This window comes from Pseudochaenichthys georgianus, chromosome 3 (assembly GCF_902827115.2).
Source record: "Pseudochaenichthys georgianus chromosome 3, fPseGeo1.2, whole genome shotgun sequence".
Classification (NCBI taxonomy): Eukaryota; Metazoa; Chordata; class Actinopteri; order Perciformes; family Channichthyidae; genus Pseudochaenichthys; species Pseudochaenichthys georgianus.
Window position 1 is genome coordinate 7,175,078 of NC_047505.1, and position 12,240 is coordinate 7,187,317.

Below are 12,240 nucleotides of genomic sequence, written 5' to 3' on the forward strand. Positions count from 1 at the left end.
ACAGAGACAGGTCACTATCCTCAGGGACAGATGGACAGACAGAGACAGGTCACTATCCTCAGGGACAGATGGACAGACAGAGACAGGTCACTATCCTCAGGGACAGATGCACAGACAGAGAGACAGGGTCACTATCCTCAGGGACAGATGCACAACGACAGAGAGACAGGTTACTATCCTCAGAGGACACATGAACAGACAGAGAGATAGGTCACTATCCTCAGGGACAGATGGACAGACAGAGACAGTCACTACCCTCAGGGACAGATGGACAGACAGAGAGACAGGTCACTATCCTCAGGGGACAGATGGACAGACAGAGACAGGTCACTATCCTCAGGGACAGATGCACAGACAGAGAGACAGGTCACTATCCTTAGGGACAGATGACAGACAGATAGACAGGTCACTATCCTCGGACAGATGAACAGACCGAGAGACAGGTCACTATCCTCAGGGACAGATGAACAGACAGAGAGACAGGTCACTATCCTCAGGGGCAGATGGACAGACAGAGACAGGTCACTATCCTCAGGGACAGATGGACAGACAGAGACAGTCACTATCCTCAGGGACACATGGACAGACAGAGAGACAGGTCACTATCCTCAGGGACAGATGAACAGACAGAGACAGGTCACTATCCTCAGGGACAGATGGACAGACAGAGAGACAGGTCACTATCCTCAGGGACAGATGGACAGACAGAGACAGGTCACTATCCTCAGGGACAGATGGACAGACAGAGAGACAGGTCACTATCCTCAGGGACAGATGGACAGACAGAGAGACAGGTCACTATCCTCAGGGACAGATGAACATACCGAGAGACAGGTCACTATCCTCAGGGACAGATGGACAGCCAGAGAGACAGGTCACTATCCTCAGGGACAGATGGACAGACAGAGACAGGTCACTATCCTCAGGGACCAGATGGACAGACAGAGAGGACAGGTCACTATCCTCAGGGACAGATGGACAGACAGAGACAGGTCACTATCCTCAGGGACAGATGCACAGACAGAGAGACAGGTCACTATCCTCAGGGACAGATGAACAGACCGGAGAGACAGGTCACTATCCTCAGGGACAGATGGAACAGACAGAGAGACAGGTCACTATCCTCAGGGACAGATGGACAGACAGAGACAGGTCACTATCCTCAGGGACAGATGGACAGGTCACTATCCTCAGGGACAGATGGACAGACCGAGACAGGTCACTATCCTCAGGGACAGATGGACAGGATATCAACGCTTCCTGTTTAGCCTCCATGAAAGCGTTGCTAAGCAAAGCTAGCTCACATGGTTGAAGAGGTCCCTTCCTCCTCCTCCTCCTCCTCCTCCTCCTCCTCCTCCTCCTCTCCTCCTCCTCCTCCTCCTCCTCCACTTTTCATTGGCCTGGAGAAATGTGAGAAATGCGATCTGCTGGTGGAGTAAGGCGATCCTCCCTGTGGACCCAGAGACACTTCTAGAGTCTCTGGGTCCACAGACGTATTATATCTAACTCTGACTGAGAGACCGGAGAGAACTTGAGCTTGATATGTTGCTACTTGATCATTGTAATATCTTTTAAAAAGTGTCCTGATAATGATGGTGCATACGACAAGCCACACGTGAGATGCGTGTGCTGCATCGTGCGGCCCAACATTGGTTGGCTACATATTGTATACAGCACTGCTATGTGACCTTGACACATGCAGCCTTTTACAATCCCGAGAGCTCCCCGGTGGAAGATAAGCTGGTCCCATGACACGAGCACAACGAGCATGATGTTCATTCAGCATCCAGAACAGGAGAGGACATGTTGGATATTGTTGATGTTGTCTCTGATGGGAATAAAATCAGCTGAAAACAGTTAAAGCAGTCGTCATGGCAATGTGAAAATGGACTGGATTTTCCATCGCCAGCAGAGAAGTTTGCCGTCCAGTTTGTTATGCTGACGTTTCATGTCACGAGCGTGCCATAAAGCAGTTGATGTTGTTTGCCAGAAGTAAACAGTGCGAGGTTTTTTGGTTTCTGTTGTGTTTCAATGAAGTGTGTTTCACATTGATCAGTACAAAGCAGACAGAGTGTGGTGCTTAAAAGGGGGGTTATAATCATTTGATGTTAATAAATTATAACAACACATTTTTTCTCTCGTGATAATGATTCTGACGATCCTAAAATGGGGGTTGTGTATCAGGGGGATTTTTACCTCGTTGTTTTTTTTGTTATACATAGTGAAGCAGCCGATGGCCTCACTCCTCCCTGGAGGCGGAGGCCCTGGACGGGCCCTCCAGACGCAGCCGGACGGACGGAGGCAGCTCCGCGTACAGCTGGTAGGGACAGATTCCTCATCACACACAGCGAATTCTCCAAACCCTAAACAGAAACACGATGGAGGGGGAGTGCTATTAAAAGCAATAATAAATACATATCTAACCTGGTAGAATAAGCACTCTGATGTCCTGTAATGTTTAGCAGGTAACTGACGCATGGAAACATCGTCCTGCTACTACTGGTTTTTGTCTAACTAGAACCAAGACAGCAGGGATACCCAACTGGTTTTGCCCGGGGGCCACTTATGTAAAAGGACAGGAAGCTAGGGGCAAATTCTGAGCGGATCCTCCCCTGGCACCTTTTTTGATAAACAAGCTATTTTCTGCCACTTTAGCCGTGTTCACACTGCGGTACTTTCCCACAAAGGTCATGCGAACTTCTTTAGTTCGCAATGAACTAAGTACAAGATCGCGTTCACACCGGAAAAAGTCCCTGGGGGTGGATTAGGCAAATGAAGCCGCTGACGTCACTTCTTCTTCTTCTTCTGCTTTGGGTTTACTGGCAGGCCGCAACCCACTTCACGGCGTATACTGCCGCCCAAAGTCCCCGGCCGGAAGTCCCCGGAGTTGAGGAAGGCTTCAGTAGAAGCTGCTGGGACTCCCAGCAGCTTCTACTGAAGCCTTCCGAGTAAATCGCCAGAACGCCGACACCTCCTCATCTCCACCGCTCCCATGTTTTATTTTGTGTTGCCATAAGTTAGTCTCTCTGCGTTTCTGCGCTGGGCTAATGCTAATGCTAATAATGCTAATGCGAGGATAATAAAATGGCGGCTTCACAAAACTTTTTGGGAGTTTTACGGGGCGTGGTTTGCAATTCGCCCAGCCAATCAGGAATATAGCTCTTTTCTCACAAAAGAGCCGCTCGAGGGGGTAAAAAGGTTCGCATGAACTACTTTTAGTACCGGCTCTTTTTGGTGTGAACGCGATCATGAACTAAGTTCGCATGAACCTTTGTGGGAAAAGTACCGCAGTGTGAACGCGGCTATTGAATGTGAATGTGCATTTAGTTCACTTGTGAATTGGTGACTTTTCAACATCTGTCCAGGGACAAAGATTTAAGATCACCTTAATTGAACCCTGAGGGGAAATTCAGTTCTTCTCTCTGATGTTTTTTTACAATCTCACACTAAATAGAAGCATGCACGAACAGAACCTATAGACGTCCACGTTGCCATGTTTAGTGCAGTCGCTGAGAAGGGATTTAGTTTCAAACTAAACCTTATCTAGAAAACATCACATTTAGGCAGAGATAAAGTAGCAGCCACCTTTTGTTTTGAGTTTTTCTAAACCATGACTTTCCCTCATGGCGTGTTCGTCCAATCAGATGCAGGCAGGGTTCATGGTGATGTGCTGGTTGGTTAAAGGTTTATCCCATCTCTTGACAGTGCTCCTAACTTGGTGACATGTGCCAAACCACAGTGTGAGGAGAAGCGTCTGCACCTCGTGTGAGCCGCTGAAAGAATGAAGGCCTGAGAGATAAGGGCCTGAACTTGCAACAGGCTAACATTCTGTATGTTTCTTTGGCTTAAATCATGCCTCCCACCCACACTTGACCCCTACCAGTTTGCCTATCGTGGGAACAGGAGTACGGATGACGCCATCTCCACAGCACTACACCCTGCCCTCTACCATCTGGATCAGAGCAGCATACGTACGATTCCTGTTCATTGACTTTAGCTCGGCATTCAACACCATCATTCCTTCCAAACTGATTACCAAGCTCAGTGACCTTGGCATCGACCCCTCCCTCTGCAACTGGATACTGGACTTTCTCACAAACAGACCCCAGCATGTTAGAATAGGCAAGCTCACATCCTCGAATCTCATCCTTAGCACTGGTATCCCACAGGGCTGTGTGTTAAGCCCCCTCCTCCTCTTCACACGTGACTGCAAACCTGTACATGGCTCAAACACCATCGTTAAGTTTGCAGACGACACTACAGTGGTCGGGCTTGTCAGCAACAATAACGAGACGGCATACAGGGAAGAGGTTGAGCATCTGGCAGAGTGGTGCGCTAACAACAACCTGGCTCTCAACACCAAGAAGACGAAAGAGGTCATCGAGGACTTCAGAAGGAACAAAGACGGCACGCACTCCCCAGTCCATCTTAGTGGAGAAGAGGTTGAGCGGGTCACCAGCTTCAAGTTCCTGGGAGTCCACATCTCGGAGCACCTCTCCTGGACCACCAACACCTCAGCCCTAGCCAAGAAGGCTCACAAGCGCATCTTCTTCCTGAGGAAACTGGCAAAACTCCGCCTATCCTCCCAGGTGCTAATGAACTTCTACCGTTGCACCATGGAGAGCATCCTCTCCACCTGCATATCTATATGGTACGGTAACTGCACGGTCAAGGACACGAAATCACTGCAGAGGGTGGTGAAGATCGCACCACGCATCATCAAGATGCCACTCCCCTCCATAGCCTCAGTCTATGAAAAGCGGTGCCTGCGAAGGGCACGAAACATCATCAGAGACTCTTCCCACCCCAACCATACACTGTTTGTCCCCCTACGTGGCACCCGCTCTGGGACACGCTACCGCAGCCTCCCGGGTAGAACCAACAGGACTACACAGCTTCTTCCCTTCAGCAGTCAGACGGCTGACAATGAACCCCACGCTGTCCCATACTGCCTAGTTGCTGTCGTGTGCTGAAGCGCAATTCTGTATTCACTGTATTTATTATTATCTGTGTATTTATTCCTATTTATACATTTCCCATCTATTTACCTTTATTTTTGTATCATTTATTTTGTACATACTTCTGATAATTGTGTAACTGACTGTTTTGCACTCTGGTTAGACCATCCTTACATTTCGTAATGACAATAAAGTAATCTAATCTAATCTAATGTTTCACTTTAAGTAACTTCACCAAATAATGGAACCTGCTTCTAACTGCAGAGCCTTTTCTTACTTACAACAAACCTCGTGAGTATCAAGTATTAGAAGAATGATATATCCTTAAGTTGCCCAAACACTATTACAATATGAAATGAGCAACACTGTTTCACCTTTCCCTACTTTTCCACACTGCTGTCCAATTGGACTCAACCCCACATGCAAGGTCCTGCTGCAACAAATACTTACCGATGTGTTAAAAACACTTAGTTCAGCTGCATTTGGGCATTTCTGAACCTTTCTAAAAGTTGGACGGTGGATCTTTCTGTGAGCTGTTTCAGATTCACATCTTTCGTAGGAAGTCCTGATCCAATTCTAAGGATTGGCACAGACTCGATTGAAGCATATTTAAATGGGTCTGTACTGTATCTGCCAAACTAAAGCAGATCAGATATCAACCCAGTCTTTACTGAACTCTGCTATTCTGTCCTCAGGAGTGAGGTCAGCTACCTTGACCTTCAGCTCTGAGCAGCAAACCTAATCATCTCATCCTTGGATCATGGATGGTTGTGCCAAATCTTATGCATTTATCGTACAGACAGATATATGACATCCCAAAATCATAATCCCTTCGTTTGGAGTTTTATTTTGTGCAATCTCAGCTTTGTTGGCTTCTGCTCAGTAACTGCAGCTTTAAGGGGCAGCCGGTGTGTTCCACTGGCTGTGAGGATCAGAGGGGTTTTAGCATCACTTTTTACAGTGTCATCATGTCAAAGGCTGTAACAGTGCACGTCCGTTACCTTGTCGTCGGCCCTGTCCTCCTGTTGAATGTAAGACACCAGAGAGTCCACCAGGCCTCGCATGTCTCTCATCTTCTGTCTCGCTCGTTCACTGAGCTCAAGTTCCTACAAACACACACAGACTCATCAAACCCAGGCGATCACAGCGTAATTGTGTGCTGCTACTACAATTCATATTTGAGCAGCTTTAGCACAAAGCTCATGGATATCTCTTTCGACCCTTCAGAAGCAACTTCTCCACTACAACCTTTTACTCTTTGGAGCATGCTGCACTTCATGTAATGATATCTCCTGAAGACATGCTGCATAGCTGGCTTAACTTCAATATGCAGCTCCATACGATGAAATTAAGAACGAGGTCTATATGAACTTGACTTCATATTATTTGGCAATCTCATTGTCATTTGGTTTTGTAAAAAGGAGGAAACCCATATAGTTAATATTTGTGTTTCAGACCCGAAACACAACCCTTGCAAAGTGTCCGTACAGCAGGAAGAGCAGAGTCACCGATAAACTGCAGTTTGGTTCTTCTCTGAGTTCCCATGTAACATTTACTTTTTCTTCCCTTAACTAAGAACAGATTAAGGCAAAACATGACTTTCCCATCAGCCTTAGATGTACTTTGTGTATAGTACTAACTTGCAAAAGTGACACATTGAAACTTTTGGTATAATGACATTAAGTCTCTCCGTTCAAAAGAAAAGACGGGGCAGGCAGCGAGTGGACAGACCTGAGGCAGCCGCTGGTGTTGTAGAAGACGTCTCTCTCAGACGGGCTCAGAGGCAGCCTGCTGCACAGAGGGACCAGAACCTTCTCCGTCAGCTCTGATAACGCCTCTTTGGACAGCTTCTCCTTCAGGTTGTCTCTGGAGGACAGATTCCACAGGACGCCTGAGGACACAACAAACCACCTCTTCATTCTGCTTTCTGCGTTCAGACCTTAATCTGTCAAATAAAAGATGGGACACCCGGATGATGTGACAGTGGGCGGCAAGAAGCTAACGGCTAACTGTTGGGGAAATACAAGTGACCTTGGTTTTCCTATGCTATCTAACAACTGGTGGTGCTGTGTCTGACCTTGCAGCTGCCTCCTCTTTAGATAGGAGGAGGCAGGGCATCGTTCACTTTGTTTATCTTCAGACGGGAAGACACCTCCTCTTGTCTTCCACCCTTTGAGGGGGCAAAGAGCAACATCATCGTAAATGGGAATACCTGCCGACACGAAACCGATTTACGACCAAGAGTGGGACTATATAAGCTTGATGTGATTTCCTGTTTCTTTGAGCAGCATACCTCATGTGGTCTAATGCAGTGTTTCTCAAACTGTTTCATACCAAGGACCACTTCACCAATAAAAAAAACTACACTCGCGGACCACCTAATTCCACAAATATCCCAAAACACATCGTTTTTCTAGAACAGATTATAAATCGCCTGAAAATGGTAAAAACAAGTGACAACATGTGTGACGAAGGTGTTGCCCTGGGCTTTATCATGCAATATAATGTGAAACTTAAGCTCGTTGCATTGCGGAGATATTCTCACGAGAGTGTGGAAAACTTAAATGTATTTATTTCAAATGTGAAATGTTACCAATATACTCACGGACCACTAGGGGGTGCTCATGGACCACCAGTGGTCCGCGGACCACACTTTGAGAAGCACTGGTCAAATGGGTAGTGAGGTGCGCTGAAGATCAGATGGTTGTGAGTTCAAATCCCGCCTGGAACACCACCACTAGTGTGCCCTTGAGTAAGGCACTTAGCCCTTAGTTAAGTGCCTTACTCAAGCCCTTAGTTACTTAGCCCTTAGTTACTCCAGGGAGAATGTCCCTGTAAGGCACTTAGCCCTTAGTTACTCCAGGGAGGATGTCCCTGTAAGTCACTTTGGATAAAAGCGTCAGCTAAATGAAATGTAATGTGTGTGAGTGGACCCACAGTCCTGTGTGTGATTTAACTCCTTCTTGCTAGAACAAATTAGTACCTGAATCTCAAACCGGTGTTGAGTGATATTTTTTCTAACACTAACCTTTAGGATTAGGATTGAGTTACATCATGATGACTTCAAACTTTGTTCAGAACAAATATTATATTAGATTATAACATTATTGTGATTCGTTTAAATGTAATCTTGAAAAAGGCAGTTTTTGCACAAGGAATCAAATAAATGCATCTGGGAGTCTTTTTACAGCAATATTACACAGGCGTTCAAATGGGAATTCCAACTAATACATTATTAAACTATTATATGGCAAAAAAAATATCACATATGCAGTACACCATTTTTTATTTCCTAATTATTTTAAATGTGTGTTTTTAATCAAATAATCCCCATAGATGACCATCACAACGTAAAAGGAAGGCATTCAGAATGTTTGGATGGTCTCCATTGACCCCTGGACAGTCTACAGTCGCCTTGGATCAGGGTCCACAGTGGACCCCGGAGAGAAGGTTCTACTTGACTCCTGTGGACCCGGATAGTGGATCAGCACTCTTCAGTACCTGTGATGGTCTTCTGCAGCTCCTCGTCAGGTTTGCTCAGCATGTTGACCAGACTCAGAACTCCTCCGGCGTCTATCAGCGCCGCCTTGTTGTCCGCGTTCTCGTAGATCAGGTTCCTCACGGCGCCCGTGGCGTAACGCTGCACTTCCTGGTTGTCACTGCCGAACAGCTGCACCAGAGCCAGAACGCCATGCAGAGCACGGACCTGAGGAGGGGGGGGGCGAGAGAGGAGAGGAACTACAGTTATAGTCAAAAGCACTGTAATATTCATAATGCTTTACAGCAATATTCTAAACTAAATTAAAAGCCTTTTTTCTCTTTTAAGATCAAGCACCCTAATAATGACTTCACTCACTGACATTTTAATGCATTTCATGGTGCAGTATTATTTTGCAGGTGTAAGCGCTCTACCTGGTTTTTGGCATCGTTGCTATGGTAACACTGGTGTTGTATGTACGCGGCTCCCAGAACTTGCAGGCCAGCATCTGACTCCAACAAATATCGGACAGCTGTAGGCATATCCATACCCCGCATACTACACACACACACCACGCCACACACACACACACACACACACACACACACACACACACACACACACACACACACACACCACACACCACACACACACACACACACACACACCACACACACACACACACACCCACACACACACACACACACCACACACACACACACACACACACAGGTTATAATAATGATAATTATCTTTACGGGCCTACTCTTAGAGCAACATGTACAGCGGACCCAGAATGGGCCCAGAGGGTGTGTACTGTGAATAAAGAAGGTGTCTCACTCCTCCAGAGGGTGTGTACTGTGAATAAAGAAGGTGTCTCACTCCTCCAGAGGGTGTGTACTGTGAATAAAGAAGGTGTCTCACTCCTCCAGAGGGTCGTTGCTGTGTATGGACGCTCCATCCAGGATGTCCACTCCCCTCCCCACACTCCTCACGCTGTGGGTGGAGGCGGTCCGGCGGATGGGGGCCAGGTACAGCCCGTTCCCTGAGACATGGTTGGCCCTGGACACATGCTGCTGCCACTGCGTCCCCCAGCCGTCCCCTGCCGTGGGGACGCCCCTGCCGGTCCCTCCCCAGCCCTCCTGTCCGAAGGCGGCGCTCTGCTGCTGGCTGTGCTGCTGGCGGTTGGTGATGCGGCTGATGGTGCGGTGGGAGGGGCCTTTATAGGTGTACTGAGAGGGTAGCTCCGCCTCCTGCTGAAAGAGGCCCTTGTCCTGGGCCAGGGTCCCGCTGAGGCTGCGCCTGAGGGTGCCGGAGGGGGGCATAGAGATGGAGTAGCAGGGGCTCTCTGGGGGAGCGGGCACAGAGAGGTGGAGGGTCTCCAGGTCTGCTTGGCACAGGGACTTGGAGCGAGTGTTCCTGCTGTGAGAGGCCAGGAAGCTGCTCTGCACCACGCTGCCCCCCCGGTGGCTCAGCGAGCCGCTCTCCACCGCCGAGCGGGCCGACACCCCCGAGGAGCGCAGGGGGGCGGTGGGCATCTGAGAGAGAGGGGGGTCAGAAGCAGCACTGCAGAAGGCGAAGATGAAAGGACACATTATGAATGTAACTTCACATCGAGACAGAAACGGCTGCCAGGTTGCTGTTGACCACCGTGAAATGAAATGATCAATTCTTGACCTTTGGTTGCCATGACTACACCTTTTTAATATGTCAAAAATAAGTGACTGCAAACAACAACATTTTCTTCCCAGAATACATGACATGCTTTTATCCAAAGCGACTCACATACTGTGGGCAATCCCCACAGGAGCTATGTGGGGTGAAGTGTGAACGACATGCTGACTGCAGTGGGGTTTGAACCTGTGCCCCCCTGACCCCAACACCAACGCTCAACCCACTGCGCCACACACCTCCCAGAATACAGAGATGTTTCATATTTGTTGCATGAGTGTTAGTCCGAACCAGATCCAGAGCACGATGCGCGTGAAAGTCTGTTGCTGTATCCGAGCTGCCCCACGGGTAGTTAAGTAACAATGGAGGACGGGCACTTCAGAAATAGCATATTGTATTGGTATGCTTTTTGCTAACATAATAATAGTATTACTTTAATCAGACTATATTTCTCATGTTTGTACCATGATACCGAGCTAGACATCTTTTCAAGTCAGTCCTGTAAAGATATTTAAGACCTAATATTCCCAATAACAATAAATGATGGAAATTCACTACAGTATAAGTTATTGTAAGTTTTTCTAATCGTGCTCTACGATAAAACCTTCTCCTGTCCGATCACTAGAGGACACATTCACTGGTAACAATTAACACTCAAGCGCTTTTAATGTGACATTTTCATTATTGAGCCCACACAAACCTACATAGTACCAAACGTAAGGTAACTCAAACTGGCACCCAGCCTAAACATCTCTTTTAAAAGCTCAGGGAACTTCCTCAGTACTGCAACACGAGTGGTGGAGAAGTTATTAAAGTACAGCCAAGGAGAGAAGGTATTTCTACAATCTTCTTTTCTCAGATGCTTGAGGCGACTAACACTGAACCTCAGAGGCTCCATTGGGCAGCTCTTCCTCTCTGCTTTGTGAAAGCCTGCGCCCGTAAGCTGCAGGAAGCTCACGGCTGCTGCTGAGCATTGTTCCACCTTCCGGTTTACATGTTCCTCCTGCCTTCACATTGTTCTGAATGTGGGCGGCGAAGTTGGACAATTAGACCTGAGAGGAAACCTTTTTCATACTCAACATTGGCTCATTGCCATCCAGTGTGTGTGTGTGTGTGTGTGTGTGTGTGTGTGTGGTGTGTGTGTGTGTGTGTGTGTGTGTGTGTGCGCGTGCGTGCGTGCATGTGTGTGTGTGGCATCTTAAAACCCACTGAATTATGTACAAGAAGTGGGGAATTTATATTAATGTATACATTTAAATGGCTTTCTTTGGAGGGGAAACTGAGCACAATGCTGCCGATACCCCTCCAGGAAACCTGCTCCCAGCAGCCAGGGCAGTGGGTCGGAGTTAAACCAGTCTGTGTGGAAGCTGTTGGTTGTTGGTTACAACACGTGGTTTATCATTTTACAGTTTTTTGCTACTTCCTCTACAACTAATTAACTCTCCCGCGGGTGTCATGTTGTCAGACTTCGCGATGTGGCGGCTAACATTTCTCAGCAGAGTCATCGCTAACACTGAGGACACCGAGGTCATGTGAGGGCAGCTGCCTAACTCAACTCAAGCGTTCTCTCAGGGACCTCAGCAATATCCTAATGATGCCTTACTTTGGGTGTTTGGCCCCTTTTTCAGTCAACACAAAACACAGAACTGCTCAACACACGAGTCTGGCTAGGCGTTCAGACACTCCATGTCACAAACACAACATAATGAATCTGGGGACGCGGACTGGGACATCCTGGCATCAGAGAAGATCTCAATTGGTGAGAGCTCCCTCGAACCAGAGGGCCTTGCTTTGTGACCTGTATATTTTGACTGCGAGACTTTACACAAAAGTCACAACACATGTTTGGCTTGGAGACTACAGTACCAAGAGTTACAAGGCTGACCCTGGATGTGTGTGTGTCAGTGTGTCATGGGGGCAACCATTTTGATCCAACATTTAGGAATAGCACTGTAGCCACGAAAATGGCTGCTCAGATAATCCCATTGGGAGATGCCAAATCATTAATGTATGTTCGATAAAATACATTCATTGTGTCCGACATTATTTAACTTAAAGACCAGAACAAATCAAATGTTTTCTTTAACTTTAGCTTGTTCTGCACATTGGTTGTTGTCTTACAAAGTCTCACTG

The 12,240-nt window shown here is 47.4% G+C and overlaps 1 pseudogene; it reads right to left on the minus strand.

The window, feature by feature from the left end:
- LOC117462767 (plakophilin-3-like) overlaps window positions 1-12,240 on the minus strand; it is a 31,711-nt pseudogene that overhangs the window by 18,792 nt on the left and 679 nt on the right.